This window comes from Tyto alba, unplaced genomic scaffold (assembly GCF_018691265.1).
Source record: "Tyto alba isolate M040663 unplaced genomic scaffold, T.alba_DEE_v4.0 Super-Scaffold_1, whole genome shotgun sequence".
Taxonomy (NCBI): domain Eukaryota; kingdom Metazoa; phylum Chordata; class Aves; order Strigiformes; family Tytonidae; genus Tyto; species Tyto alba.
In genome coordinates, this window is record NW_024881261.1 from 27,144,938 (window position 1) to 27,159,675 (window position 14,738).

The window sequence follows — 14,738 nt, forward strand, 5'->3', positions numbered from 1 at the left end:
TAGATTTTGCTTGAACATATTTAGGAAAAAAATGTAGACTCGTGAATTCTCATCTGCTTCATTTAACAATGCCAATGATTTGGTTGAGCAATTTCTGTAATTTCTTTTAAAATCTGAGGTATTACCACAGAGGTGAAATGTGTGGTTTATTTTATTTATTTTTTTTTAAAAAAGTTAGAGGGAAAAAGTTGTCAGTAATGTACACTGGTATGAGAGGAACAGATGATATTTTTTCAAATGCCAAAGTGGCTTAGGTGTCTTTCTCCTCTCTACCTGACTTAGGAGATCTGAGTATACTCTTCTTGAAGTTAATAATTATAATCACCAAGCCTGCAGATAGTAGGCACAATTCAGTGAAACTCAGTGAAATCCCTGTCCCACTCATATTAAAAGACTTGCTGTTGATTTCAGTGGAACGGATTTTCACTTGTAGTCTTATAGCAGTGGGAATACCCTAAATGTGGGCTAGATTTCTACCTTAGCTGTTTAAACACAAAAAGTTCAGAGGTGCCTTCTGAAATTGTGCGAGATGCTCCTGAGGTCAATCTGAGCTGCCTGTATTCCAGTATGAAAATCTTCTCCAGAAGAGTAAACAGTGAGACATATGCTGCTATTTAAATCTTCACTGAAAATCAACATGCCTTTTCTTATCATGTTGAATGGCTTTTGCTAAAGGAACAAATCGGTGTTTTGTTTGAACTTGGCACATGAGTGTAATTCTCTAAGCAGAGTCCAGGTGCAGGGCTGAAGCTTCCGTGTAAACGCACAGCTTGCTGCTGTGTACACTGTGAGGGGAAGAGAGGGAATGCTTCACCACCTTCCCTGTTTGCATCTCATAGCTAAGCAAAATGTCAAAATGAAAAGGTTTTGGTTTTTTTTTTAAACAGTTTTTTCCCCTATGGATCATCCGTCTGAGTTTCAGAGAACCTTTATACTTTTATTTTTTTTATTATTATTATTATTTTTACCTGACAAAAAGCCTGACTTATTGTGAAACCTTTCATTACATAAAACACACCCATTGCAACCAAACATATCTCAGAGTTTCTTTTGCACTTGGTAGGTGTAAAGTAAAACTAGAGATTTGATGTGCATACTGAGCCCTATAGAATCACCAGGCAAAAGATGTTAAACTGAACACTTAAAACAGTGACAAAAGAATAATTGACAAGGTTATCTGAAGCATGCAGGTTGATTATTGTTGGAGTTATTCTTTGGGAAACAGCACTCATGAAAGCCAACAGCTTTACTTAAATTGGAAGGATTTAGGGAATTTGTCAGATACTGTTCCTGCCCATAGTATTGGCTGAATCATATATACCAATGTCTTATATCTGTGTTGAGGATATCTGTGAAATAAAATACATAACTGATTTGGTGTTTCTTGCTCTAACCTATCACCACTGCCCCCTTGGAAGTAAGTGTATGTTCCAAATTGCAATAGTCTTATCAAGCACGTATTTATCCATTGTAAATAGCATCAGGGAAAAATGAAATTGTGGGTGGACAGTGAATGAAATTAAAAAAAAAATAAAATAAAAATTGTTTTGACTAGGAGCTTGGATTTAATAGATCAAATCTACAAGAAAGGGTGTAGATGGTGGTGTGTGGATGTAGAAGTGTATTTTGTGTTTATAAGGTCTAATTCTGTAGTCAAAGCTGCTTCTCCAGAGATGGTACAGAAGATAAAAGCTAATTCTATTATTCTTGTCCATACTTGGATGCCATGATTCTGTGAAGGCTGAAATGCTCCCCAAAGCGGTAGAAGTCCATTATACTAGCTGTTCCACATGTCCAGCAGTCATCTCGGGGCAGGCTATGGGTTACTTTGCAACCAATGACCTACACAGCCTAGGATGCTTCAGCTGTTACTTCCCTCTCCCACAACCTTCTTCCCTGTCTCTAATAAACCTTTCCTGGACCTGATGAGAGGAGCAGGGCAGCATATTTTGTGGCCTCTGCATGTAAGCAGCATTGTCCTGGGAGGCTAGCCCGAGGTCTGGAAGAGGGTTTGGTCTAGTTCTTGAATTTTATTCCTCCACAGGGCTGAAGGAAATTGCCTGTTTTGTTCTGCTGAATGCATGTTAGAAAATTTAAGAAATAATATCATGAAGGACTCTTAGAAATTAAAAGTAGAAGAGATTATATAGATAATTTTATTAATTTCATGTGACATTGTAGACTGGCATTATAGTATGCACTATGTTAAAATATAGAAGGCCTGCTGAAAGATTATCAGATTGCAAACACTACATGAAAAATTATGAATGCCCTGATCTTCACAGTGGGAATGATGAGATTGCCAGAGATGATGTCACATCTTGTGGAGAGTGAAGTATCAGGAGACTATAATTTGACGGAAAGGCCAGCAATCATGTTTCCAGTTACTGTGTTCATGTTGTGTCTTCTAGATCTTAGGTCTTTGGTGTATGTTCTCTCAGAGCTCTGCTACTATGTACGCCTGTTAGAGAGGTTAAAAGAAAATCTGTACTTTGCAAAGCCATTGTGGCTAAACACAGCCCTGCACGCCTGCGATGAAGAGTGTTTAGGTGGGGCATTGTGTAATCTGCCATAAGGCTTGACATATTCCCAGGCAATCAAAGTAAGAATCAACAGGACAGACTACAAAGAAGACTAAGTGGATCATGATACAGGTCAAATAAAACTCACATGTTTATGACCTAAACTGAAAAAAATCTTCATGCCCTTCAGATAAAACTCAGCTTGGGACTCTGCTGTTTAAATGGGACTTCATGCTAACCTAAAACACAATGTATGGAAATTGTGGAAAGGAATAACGCTAATAATGATGATACATTTGCTACTTTTTCAAAGAACAGAAACGAGCATCTGAGTCTTTTATGTAGACAAAGCTTCATATAAGCAACATCCATATCTCTACACACTAGCCATAATTATTTGCCAGTAGATGGAGTAGTTAAATCAAATGTCTATCATTTACTATTGGATCAGTTTCTCGTATGACAGACTCCATAGCTTCTTGACACCATTAAATCCTTGAATGCATTCTAGTATGATGGTTGCGGGGTCATTCCTGTTATTGGTGAAGGCTCTCTGCTTTTGCTGGAGTGGCAAACATGATTAGTTACATATCTTTCAACAAAATCTTCTTTTAATTATTTTTTCCACTTGGACATCAGAGTTGCCTGCCAGAATATTTAATAACAACTCCTGCAACTCTTTTTAGGAACTTGTTTTTCTTTCCTGTGACTTCCTGTCATAAAAAAGGGATACTTGAAAAATGTAGAAACAAACTATTCACAATGCTAACAGCAGACTAATCAAGAGATCTCGTTTATTAAGGGAATGCAATATTTTAGGCTTTATTGCAGATTTTTGCCCTGTTGTTAGGAGAGACATGATGATGCTTTGTTCTTTCACAATATCATGTGAAATAAATAGTGGAGTTGTTTACAAATCAAACTACACCACCTTGGTGGATATATTCATATATGCAGCAAGTTTTCATTTACTGAAGTTGGAAGTACTAATGTGTAATCTCTTACACATTTCTCTCGATTTAGACTTTGCTGTCTGTCAGCTCTGGGTGCTTTTAGAGCACGTAAGTTTTCTCTTTCTGCAGCTGATCTTCATGGTGCCACAGTTACTAGCTACTGCATCCATAATTCTTCTCACAGGGACAGCATGTCCCATGTCTTGCCTCCTGTAGTAGAAGTGAAATTTCTGCAAAGTTTTTTGCAGTGTAAGAGCTGAGACGGAAGGCTGTAGAGCCTTTCAGTGTTTTTTTTGGAAAGGTTTATGTAAACAATCCAAACACATTTTAGCATCATTTCTGTTGCAGGCTTGTGAAAATTAGTCCGGGATCATCTTCTTACAAAGGTGGTAGCTGCAGTTTCTGGACTTAAACAAGCCAGGTGTAGTCTGCTAAAAGTAATTGTCTGAAAAATTAGTAAAGAAATTTTTATCTTTGAAAACAATGAATTAATGCTTTATAGTTTTATAACATTGTGGTATTTCTATTGATGACTGGGTTGAGACAATGATAATAAATGCTGCCTAGACAATAGTTAAAACAGGAAACGAGCTTCTGTTCTATATGTAAAAAAAAATCTTGATGTGATGCAGTGTTACAGATATGTTAGTTATCACAAAAAAGTCTTCTTGCTTAAATACAAACATAAAAAAATCCCACATGTGTAAAATGAACAAAGAACTCAGAAGAATTTTAAGGGTTTTCCCCCCCTGCAATCTGAAGCATACATTTGACTAAAACTTGAAGAAATCAAATATATCTTTTTCCTTAGCTGTACTTGGGGGGGGGGGGGGGGGGGGGGGAAGGTGGAAAGGGAAACGCCCTGAAATGAAAATTCATAAGGCAGGCTTTAGTTCTGATATATGACTTAGTGTAAAAAGTGGAATATAGTGTTTTAAATATAATGGAAATCATGGCAGATTTTTGTATTTAGCTATGTAGCCAGCAATCCCTCAACAAGCCCTGGGTATAAGGGCTAGAGAATTTAATTATACATGGAGATTAACAAATGAATAAACAATGTCCCAAGTATTTAGGAACACTGGGAATTTAGGGCTGGTTATACACAATTGCAGTTATTTGTACATCGATTTCAGTGGTGATGTATCAGGGATAATTTGGCTTCACACATTTGTTAATGATTCTGAAGCAAATTTGCGATACCTGTGTTGGCTGAACTGTGACACAATCCAAAATAGGGATTAAAAAAAAGCTATATGAGGCTTGGGTAGTCTGCATACCAATGAACATATACAAGAGCCAGTGCTTTGTGCCAAAAAATAAATCTCCCAAACCCTATTCAGCCAATAATAGAAAATGGTTCAATCCAAGGGCATGTGTCAGCTACCCAGTGAAAGAAATAAGGCAGGGAACTGTATACTAGCAAAATGAGTGCTCTTAGAAACTCCGTGAAGAACAGGTAAAGATAAAAGTACAGGATCAAAGCTTCAGAGCCTTGCTGACAACTGAAATATGAACATCAGATGTTTTCAAACGCCCTTCAAATAGATTTCAACATTAGAACCTCATGCTTATTGCACATGCCCTAAAGTTTTGTTTGAAGATAAACCTTTCAAGCTCACATCCATACCTTATTCACTGCATCAAGTAACTTCTAAACAGTTCCTTGCTGCCACCTTTATACAGTTTGTCTGACCTAACTCTCTTCTCTTTGTGGCTCAACTAGAAATGTATGTTAGCTACCTACTTATTTAATTGTCCTTCTGTGGCTCATGCTTCTTGCTTAGTCTCTTTGAAATATCAAAACTATGATCCATTCTCTCCCCGCTGTTCTGATGTCTCCCAGGAAAATCCGGATCCACTTTGTTGCTGAGCTGTCTCTAACTTCAAGAGCAGTAATTGTTTTTATATTCAAGGGCTCCTTTGCGGGTTTCCCAGAAAGAAGATATGCTGTACTATATTTGGATATAAGAAGGCATTAAAAAGCATACTATTTTTATAGAATACTATTGGCTTTGGTAATACCAGCAAAATTCAAGATCATTAAAACTCCTGCTGATTTCAGTATAAGACAGAAGTGAGTAAAAGCCTTCTTCTATATAAGGGTTATAATTTTGTGCTTAGAAAGACTGTTTCGTTCATATTACCCTGTTCTTGCATATACTTCAGCATGCAAAACCTGGGTTTTCTGATACAGTAATAAGCATTCGGTCTACTATAATGGAATCTGAAAAATCTGTGCTAGCATAAAAAATTTTAAAGTGAAAGGATTTTGAATGATTGAAATCTAATTAGGAGAATGCAGGTAAGTCAACTGCTTGTTTCAAAGCAAGTTAAGCATGTCATTGCTGAAATGACCATCTTTCTGACCTTTTAGCACAGCCCGCTGGTGAAGCATACAAGGCTTTTCCCAGCTCAAACAGCATTTAGTGAAGGCTCTCTTCAGACTCAGTCCTGCAGAAGTGTCAGAGGTAGAGGAAAAACATTTTTTCTTCCTTTCAGTAAGAAAGAAGCATAGGTGAATTTTATTTCACACCATTGTTTGGTAATATTTCCGGTGCCTTGTCTTAGATTTTATATCAAGTTGATTGCTACCTTTAGTGAAAAAAATTATGTCTTGATATAAAAAGTACAAAACCTCAAGGCATTGTCTACACCAGACTTTTTATTTATTTATTTCAAGTTAATTGCCCAGTATTGCCAGGTACTTAACATGTTCATAAAAGCTAATATGACACTCCTATAGCTTTGTCCAGGTCTATGCATTTTTAATGATATTATAGTTCTCTGTAACAGTAGCCCAAAATCAGCCATTTGCAGTAGCTATTGGAAACACTTTGGATAATGAATGTATAATGTAGTATCCTGGCCCTCAGTTTTGCCCTAACATCCCATATCTTGATTTCCTATCTTTTACTATTGAGGACTGGACCTTTGTTGCCCTGATTGGACCATTTCTTCTTCAAGCCTCATTTCTGTTGAGTGGCAACAAATTTACAAGTCACTTTTCTGCAGTAGGCCTGCAAGTTACCACTTGAATTTGCAAAGAAGGTGGAAAACCCCTCCTGCATTCAACTTTGATGAATAGTGCTCCTTTCAGAAAAATCCCAGGTTGACATCTACAGATGCTGACAGCTGAGTATCACCTATAACATGAACACTTTCCTGAGTGCTAGGGACTCAATAAACACCCCGTTTCTGGGTTTCTGGCATCAGAATGGCCTGTCCTTGGATTTGTCCATGCGGAGATATTTTTTTCTTCTTTTGTCCAAAGGGATTTTTCTCAGTATTCATTCCCCTGTGGGATAGAGACAAATCACTCACTTTGGACCATGCCCATCATTTACATCCGGGCCAAATAATAGTAATGAAAGGAGTCCTCTTATGATAACCAGCAAGCTGCAATAGTATTATCCAGGCAACTCTTTCCCCAGAGTTGCTTCAGGAAATTGGATGAAGCAGGTTTATGGACAGCAGGCTGTAACACCGAACTGTGGAGTATGAGGGTTTATGTCTGTGTACTTTCTCTGCTTCTGGCCACACTCTTCCATCCGCTGTGACACCTTCATTTTTTGCCTTGGGTTAGTTAATTGTTGGGTTAATGGGCTATATAAGTTAACAGGGGAATCTCATGTGCCTCAGAGCAGGTAGAATTGAAGCAGTGAGAAGGTGCACCTGGAAGATTTTGTCACCCACTTCTTTGGCACTGGCATGCTGTTAATGTGGCCCACAAAAGCACACACATTTTCCAAAAGGAAGTGAACAAATTTCCTTCAGGATTCCTTCAGAAACAATAGGTAGGACTAATGGATGTAGCATATCTTGCTCCTGTTTCCTGTGTATTCCCTATACTTATTTATTCTTTTGTTTTGCTTGTATTTTTGTTCTGCTAGAAGTGACTGTTTACATTTGTCTTAAATATTTTTCCAAGTATTCTCTTGATGTAGATGATGCCTTAAACAGTGAGAAATCAGAATCCTGAAGTCTGATAAGCAGAACTGCAGAAAGAACAGGGACCTCAATTCAGTGAAAACTTACGTTTAAGGAATGTTAAGTGTCATGGTTTGAGCCTAGTTGGCAGCCAAACACCACACAGCCACTCACTCCCCATTCTCTTCCGGCAATGAGAAGGGACAAATGAGCCAGGCTTGGTATTAGAGATAGGACTGGGAGGGGTAGATCACCCATTATGGTCACGGGCAAAAGGCAGACTAGTTAGGGGAAGAAAAAAAGAACATATATTTATTACAGACACGAGCAACACTTAACAGAGTAGGACAGTGAGAAACATTGCCACGTCTTGAAAACTCCTTCCCTCCACCCCTCCCTTCTTCCCAGGCTCAGCTCTTCTCCCAATATCTCTACCTCCTCCCTTCAGCAGCACAGGGGCAGGGAATGGGGGGTGCGGTCAGTGCTGCCACTTCTTTCCTCTTCAAAGGGGGCAGCTTCTGGAACTTCTTCCCCCTGCTCCATTGTGGTCCCCTTCTCACAGGAGACAGTCCTCCACAAACTTTCTCCAACATTTGTCCTTCCCACGGGCTGCAGCGTTTCCTTACACTGCTCTGGCATGGGTCACCAACTTTCTCCAACGGGAGTCCCTCCCATGGTGGCAGCCCTTCCCGAGCTGCTCCGGTGTGAGACACCCCCGCATGCTGCAATCCTCCCAGTGCTGAACTACAGCAGTGGGGGCTACCTTTTCCCACAAGATCCCAGCCTTCTTTAGACACAGTCACCATGATCATCCAGGTGAAACATAGGCCATAAATCAGTGTCTGCTCCACTGTACATCTTTATGGGTGGCAGGGGGGGCCACCCTGCCGTCTCCCCACAGGATACAGGGGGGTCTCTGCTCCAGCACACCTCCCCCCTCCTTTCTTCCTCCGTTCCTCCACTGACTTTGATGTTCACGCAGCTGCAGCAACTCCTCCTCACCAAGTCCCTTCTTAAATAAGTTATCACAGAGGTGCAGCCGATTGGCTCAGTTTTGGTCCAGAGGTAGAGCAGACTTGGAGCTGGGGGAGCTTCGAGAAGCTTCTCACAGGGGTCCACCCCTATAGTCCCCTCCCCTGCTCCAAAAAATCCCACCACTCACTCAAACCCAGGACATTAAGGAAAAAAAGAAAGTTCCCAAGTTTAAGGAATGACAACATCAACACTACTTCTCTGATTGCTTACCTCTTAAAACGCAGCCTACTTGCTCCCAAGGCACTGTCCATTTCCCAAATGAAACCTTATTTGGAACTCTGAAAGGCAAAAAGTGATTTAAATTTGGTTACTTTTATCTTTTTTTTCCAGCACAGTAAATCTAGGAAGTGCACGTTTCTTGGAACAGTTCCTGTGTTTGCCGTCAGTGGTGAGTTGCCATAGCTCTGCCACCCAAAGGGCTGTTTGTTCAGATAGTGCGTGCAGCACATTCTGGAGTACTAATTCACTAATGAGACAAAGGGCAACCAGCTACAGAATAGCCAAATCCTTCCCAAGTTTTCATGCTCATTACTATGTGAACTCTATCAAGACTGCAAGCTAGCATAGAGTATTGACAGCATGAAACCTTGAGGAGCGCGCCTGCGTTTTGGCAAATTAGATTTACTATCTCATCCTATCTAATAGACCATTTAGAGGTCTGCCCTTGAGACACATCTCTTTAGCCGAGCGTCTACCATCCCCTTGTAATGTTTTTATCTTCAGTCTGAACGACCACAGCTTTATGAATATGCTTCTCTGTACTTTAATTTTCTTGTTGTCAGGAAAAAATCTTCTGGATGACCAGTACTTTAGTTACTACTTTTGCTAAGAAAAGGCAAACAAGGAACTGCATTAAAATGTACTCCTGGAAAAATCTGTCAATTTCTTTATTTCTTTCTTTCTATATATATATACACACACACACACATTTATTTATATATATATATACTTACACACATACTATTTATATATATATATACACACACACATAAAAATACATTCTCCCAAATGGGCTGATGTGTGTACAGCACTGCAAAATAGATCTGCCATCATCCCTGACAGGCTGCTGGAAATGGAGTTGATTGAATATGACTCAGACCCTCAGTCTCATTGTCCAATTCATCAGTGAATGCACTGCAGGCTCATTGATTATATGTAAGACCAGCAGGAATGCTTGGCTTGCTTCATGGGGCTGCCTGTATTGAGCTATTATAAACACCCTCTTCTTTGCTGTGTGCATGTAAATAAGCTCAGGTCACTTAAAACTGACAACTTACCCACATTTTTTATGAATAAAAAAAGAGAAGGAAATGCAGGCACAGTTCTTTCCATGAAGAAGTTGGCTTCATCCAGAACTGAGACCACAGACTGTAAATAATGAGCTAGGTTTTAGATGTTAATGAATATTTTCTAATAAATTTCTGACTGGTAGGCATTCCAGATGGAGTAGCTAACTTATTTATTTTTTATAAGAGTGAAAGTGAGTGAATCTCTATGTGTGCTTTAATTTAGACTAAAATTCAAAATTAGCAATAGATTGTAAATGGAAACAGGTTTCCATGACCAAACATGATAGTATACCACATGAACAATTCTGAAAATATTTTTTTTCTAATAATTATACATATTAAATGTATACAAGTAAGCCTCAGTTTCCTCATAGTGAACTGAAATTTCACCATACCATGCTTGTAGATAAGACTATTCTCAGGAAAACAAAATCACTTTTAACTAGAAACAGTAGATGTCATTGCACCTTTCATTTCTGTGTCCTTGTGTACCTATAGAAGTTGATATGAAGGGTGGAATGGGCTCAGTCATGTCCCTTACCCAGCAAGGAACAACAAAAGCCTTTTGCTGGCCACTGTTAGTCCCACAGACTCTATTAATTACTTCATGGTGTTATATGGCCCGCTGGCAAAATATACAGAAAAAAAATTGCTTACTGTTTTACAGTGTGATTTTGCTACTTCCAGATGGGCACCCCTAGGAAAATGGCACAATTGAGGTTTATATAGTTAAGTCATATTTATATGAAAAATACAGCCCCCACTGTTAGGGGTAGTTTTGTTTTTGTTTTTTTTTCTATGAGAGCAAGACCTTTTCCTGAGTGATATGCTATTCCTTCTGTAATCAAGTTGAATTTTAGCAAGTTTTCTCCAGTCTTACAATCTTCATAAAGTATTCTGTGAAATCTTTGTCAGCTGGGACAAGAGAGGATGTAATGAACATGATCAACCAAAACCTTGTCATCTGCATCCCAGTTTGTGGAAAAGGAGCAGAAATGTGATGGAACATCATCTTTTCCACATGCACAAATATAAAATATGTCATAATTGCTAAGCCCTGAAAAATTTGCAAAATTCTCTTGCAATCATGTAACATGACAGACAGCTTTTTATGTTGGGATTTTTGATTTACGGGGTTTATGGAGGAATTTTCTGTAACCAAAGAATTTATCTAGTTGTGTTGTTTAGGAGCCAGAAGCCCCAATGAGAAGTAGGAGAGTGGTGAAGTTATAAGGGCAGCCTGAATTTACAATGTAGGTTACAAGCTTCTTGTAACACACTGTGCTATTGCTGTTTGCACTGATCTCATTAGTTTGTTTATATATCCTGATTTTGCTCTCTCCCCCACCAGCTCCCTGTACCTTATGTTTCCTGAGCGTTGGTTTCAGCGCTGCTCACGCAGAGAGAACAAACAATCCAATCAGCCAGTGGAGTTTGCAGAACAGCCTGTACACGCCTAACTCTTATGCTGCCAGGAGTCAGGCTTTAAAAAAGCGAACTGCCTTTCTACTGCTGTTTGTTTTTAAATGGCAAGTCATTATTCCTGGGATACCGAGCATTTTGCCTATTTCTGCTGCTGGAGGAGTGTTTGTTTTTTCATTACTTTTAAAAGGAATGTCCATGCTGACTGATAGGGACTCTGTATGTTGTCTTGTTAACTTGGTAGCTCAAATATCCTCTATAAATTCAGGATCTTCTAGTTGTTGACCCCATGTTTCTAAATGAAAGTCTGTATTCTGAGTTTTACTGGTCTGAAAACTGAAAACTGAAGTTCTCACAGAAAACAACCTCTTGTCTGCTTAGTGCTTTATTCGAGCTGGTGGGGGGAAAGGGAAAGTCAGACATCTAGTATCCTAAATATTCAGTGGGCTAGACAAAGACTGCTTTTAGAAGAAGAAAGTCAGATCTCTGTTCATGATGATGCATCTATTCTGGCATATTCTAAATTTATTTACCCTGTCACTACTCACACTATTTGTTCTTTGGTGATCCTTTCAGAAAGGTCAAATGACTTGGTGAAACCACATTAATAAATTCTGTGGGATGACTTTGCATGTTGTGTATCCAAGAGTTTCCTGTCATCTATTAACATGCAGTATTCTGTAGTATTGTCATAGTACAAAGTATTGCAACCGAAATTAGCACCTGCAGTGACAGTTAGGCTTCCTAGTTATCAGCTTTTTCCTTTTTTCTTTGTTTTGTTTTTAAGCTGTTGTTTACCTGCATTTTGTGGGTCACTGTTTTTCTGTTTAAATTTTATTAAATAACTAGAATTTAACTGTTTGAAAATTGATAAAACAGAAGAATTTAAATGCTGTAAATAAACAATTCTGCACAGTCTTTATACCCCAGAATTTAAAATGTCAGAAATACCAATTTCTCTTGCCCAAATTCGAAACATGGCTGAATCTTTTAGAAGCTTTGGCAAACTTCAAGGAAACTTCTGAAAGTTCATGCGTTTAGCTGAGCTGAACCCAAATTTAAAACACTTCAAGATTCCCTCATTAAATGAATGACATTAAAGCACTGCCCATAGAGATGAGAAGCTGGGTTATTGAGTGCATTGAACTGTTTGGCCTGGGCAATGGGGACACCTCCGGAGTGGCCCAGAGCAGAGTCTTCAGGAAGCAAGCTGTTGTCATGGCTTCAGATTCCTCCCTAATGTTCAGCTCACAATAGCAGAAGGATTAAGTGTTTCGAGGAAGGGCTTGAAACTGAGTTTGTGGTGAGGTGGAGAAAGGGGGTTCAGAACGATTTGTGCTGGCTACTTTCCAACAAGGGATATACATAATGGCAAATGATGTCATGTAGTGGAGAATGCAGAAAAATTCTGTAAACAACAAAAAATAGGGGAGCTGCTGAAAACCAGAAAGAGATAGGTGTTGTGAAAATGTACCATATATGTCGGTGTGTGTGTGTGTGTGTACATGCATGCATGTTAATAATATATTTCTGGCTTCCCAGTTTCCAGGAAAGTGGTAAGAGGCAATAATATGTTTACACAATTAGCTAGTATAGCAGCAGTATGGAATGGGCAGAAATGGATGAAATGTGCTTAGCCTCTGCTTCCTTCAAGCTTTTCATTAGGCGATTGTAGCTTGCTGCAAGAAAAATGTGATTCAGTTAAAAAACTGACATTAAACAAAGCCAGATGTACTTAAGTAGCAAAATATCCAGAAGAAATGACTTAGCATACAAGCTATGTGTGGATTAATGTAACTCCCTGATTCTTCCCCTACCCAAAATCTCTCTCCTCCCCTCAAAGAAGCCCCAAATCAAAACAAAGCAGAGGAGGAAAAATAAGAAAATATCCCAAAGCATAAAACCTAAGAATCTAAGACTTGCAGCCAAGCCAATCACCGTAAGGCAATTTGCTAATGGTTTTGGCAGAAATGATCCTGTTCAGCTTGTCTTCCTGCCATGCTAGCAAGCTAGCATTTATCCATATGTGAAATGTTTTATTTCCTCTAACAATATTTGAATATGTTTTCTTCTTTTCTCTGAACTATGAGGAATGTTGTAGCAGAGAAAAAAAAAGTTACTTCAAAAGCAGTGCACTGTTTATAGTTGATTTAGAGAAACCTATTGTTATCTTAAATCTTAGAGTACAACTTGGAAGCAATCTGGATCATTTCCAAGCTCTCAGAACATATTTCACATATCAGATCATCTGTTTTTACTATGAAACTATAGGAAACATGGTCAGAAAAATTTATTTGGAACAGTAAATATGAAAATATCACTAATACTAGCAGTGATAAGGGAAACTCCACTACATCACCATTATGGATCTTTCTCCTGTAGAAAAGAAGAGAAATAGCAAAATTTACTGTAATTTTTACTGTCAGAAGAGTTTATACACAGGTGTGTAACAATTCTTGTTGCAAGGAATTGTTCAAATTACATTTGGGCACTGGAGAATGTAACCTCCGTTGTAACTCATTAGGCCTGCAGAGAACTTCATGTACATTTAATATCCGGAGCTTGACATGATGGCTCCCAGATGCTCAGAAGAGAAAGCCCCTCAGATGATGATAGGAAGAAAGAATGGAACACAAAAAATGGGTTTAGTTTTTGATTTATTTTATTTTATTAAGACTTAAAGCCTGCAATTTATTTCAGTTAATTTACCTACCTGTCAAGAAAGATAATTTGCTCCATGTACCTAAATATCCCAAAAGCCTCCAACAAGTGTACTGGACTGTTATTCAAGGGGAAAAGGGTTGGAATTCAAACCTATTTTTGCAAATCTAATTGGTCGTAGTCTTCTGCTGTCAGAATTAAATGTTTCTTTAGTACATAGGTATTCTGGTAAGTTCAATTATTATTCTTACTTGTGATGCTTAATTGCCTCTCCTTAGGTTAATCAGAAGAAGTAAAAAATTACTAATTGGGCTCTTCTTATGGGGATGTTTTTTCTGTAGATTTTTTTCCCCTCCTCTTCCATCAGAGCTTACTGCTTGCTTTCATCTTCTGTGTTCTCATGTGATAGGTGTATATCTACCACTGGAAGATGATATGTCTCTAACAGACATAAAATAACTTGATATAGTAACTTAGAGGTCATATTTTATTAAACTCAATACAGGAGGTAGCAGCTGTGTGCAAAGAAAGTAATAATACAGTTGTACTGTTTGATTAGTCTCTACTCACTAATTTCTTCCATGTCCTCTACTCAGACTGCATTTCTCTCCAGTCTCCTTGCTTTTCATGTACTTGTTTGCTTGGGAAGAGGAAAACGGGATTAAGGAGAGCTGTTGGTCCTAGACTCCTGTTGACAAAAATAAATAAATAAACAAGTCAGAGTTGTGTTCCTTTGGAATGCTCTTGAGGACTCTGGTGTTAGCATCTGGGTTGTTGCCGGTATAACTTTCCTCTGTAAATCCATTTAAAAGTACTAATTAAGAAGATAAAATTATTACATGGCTGTGTGTGCAGCAAGGCAAAAGGAAGGAGATGGCAAATATCAGAAGGCATTATTTAAATTAAATAACCAGGAAAGAAGTAGT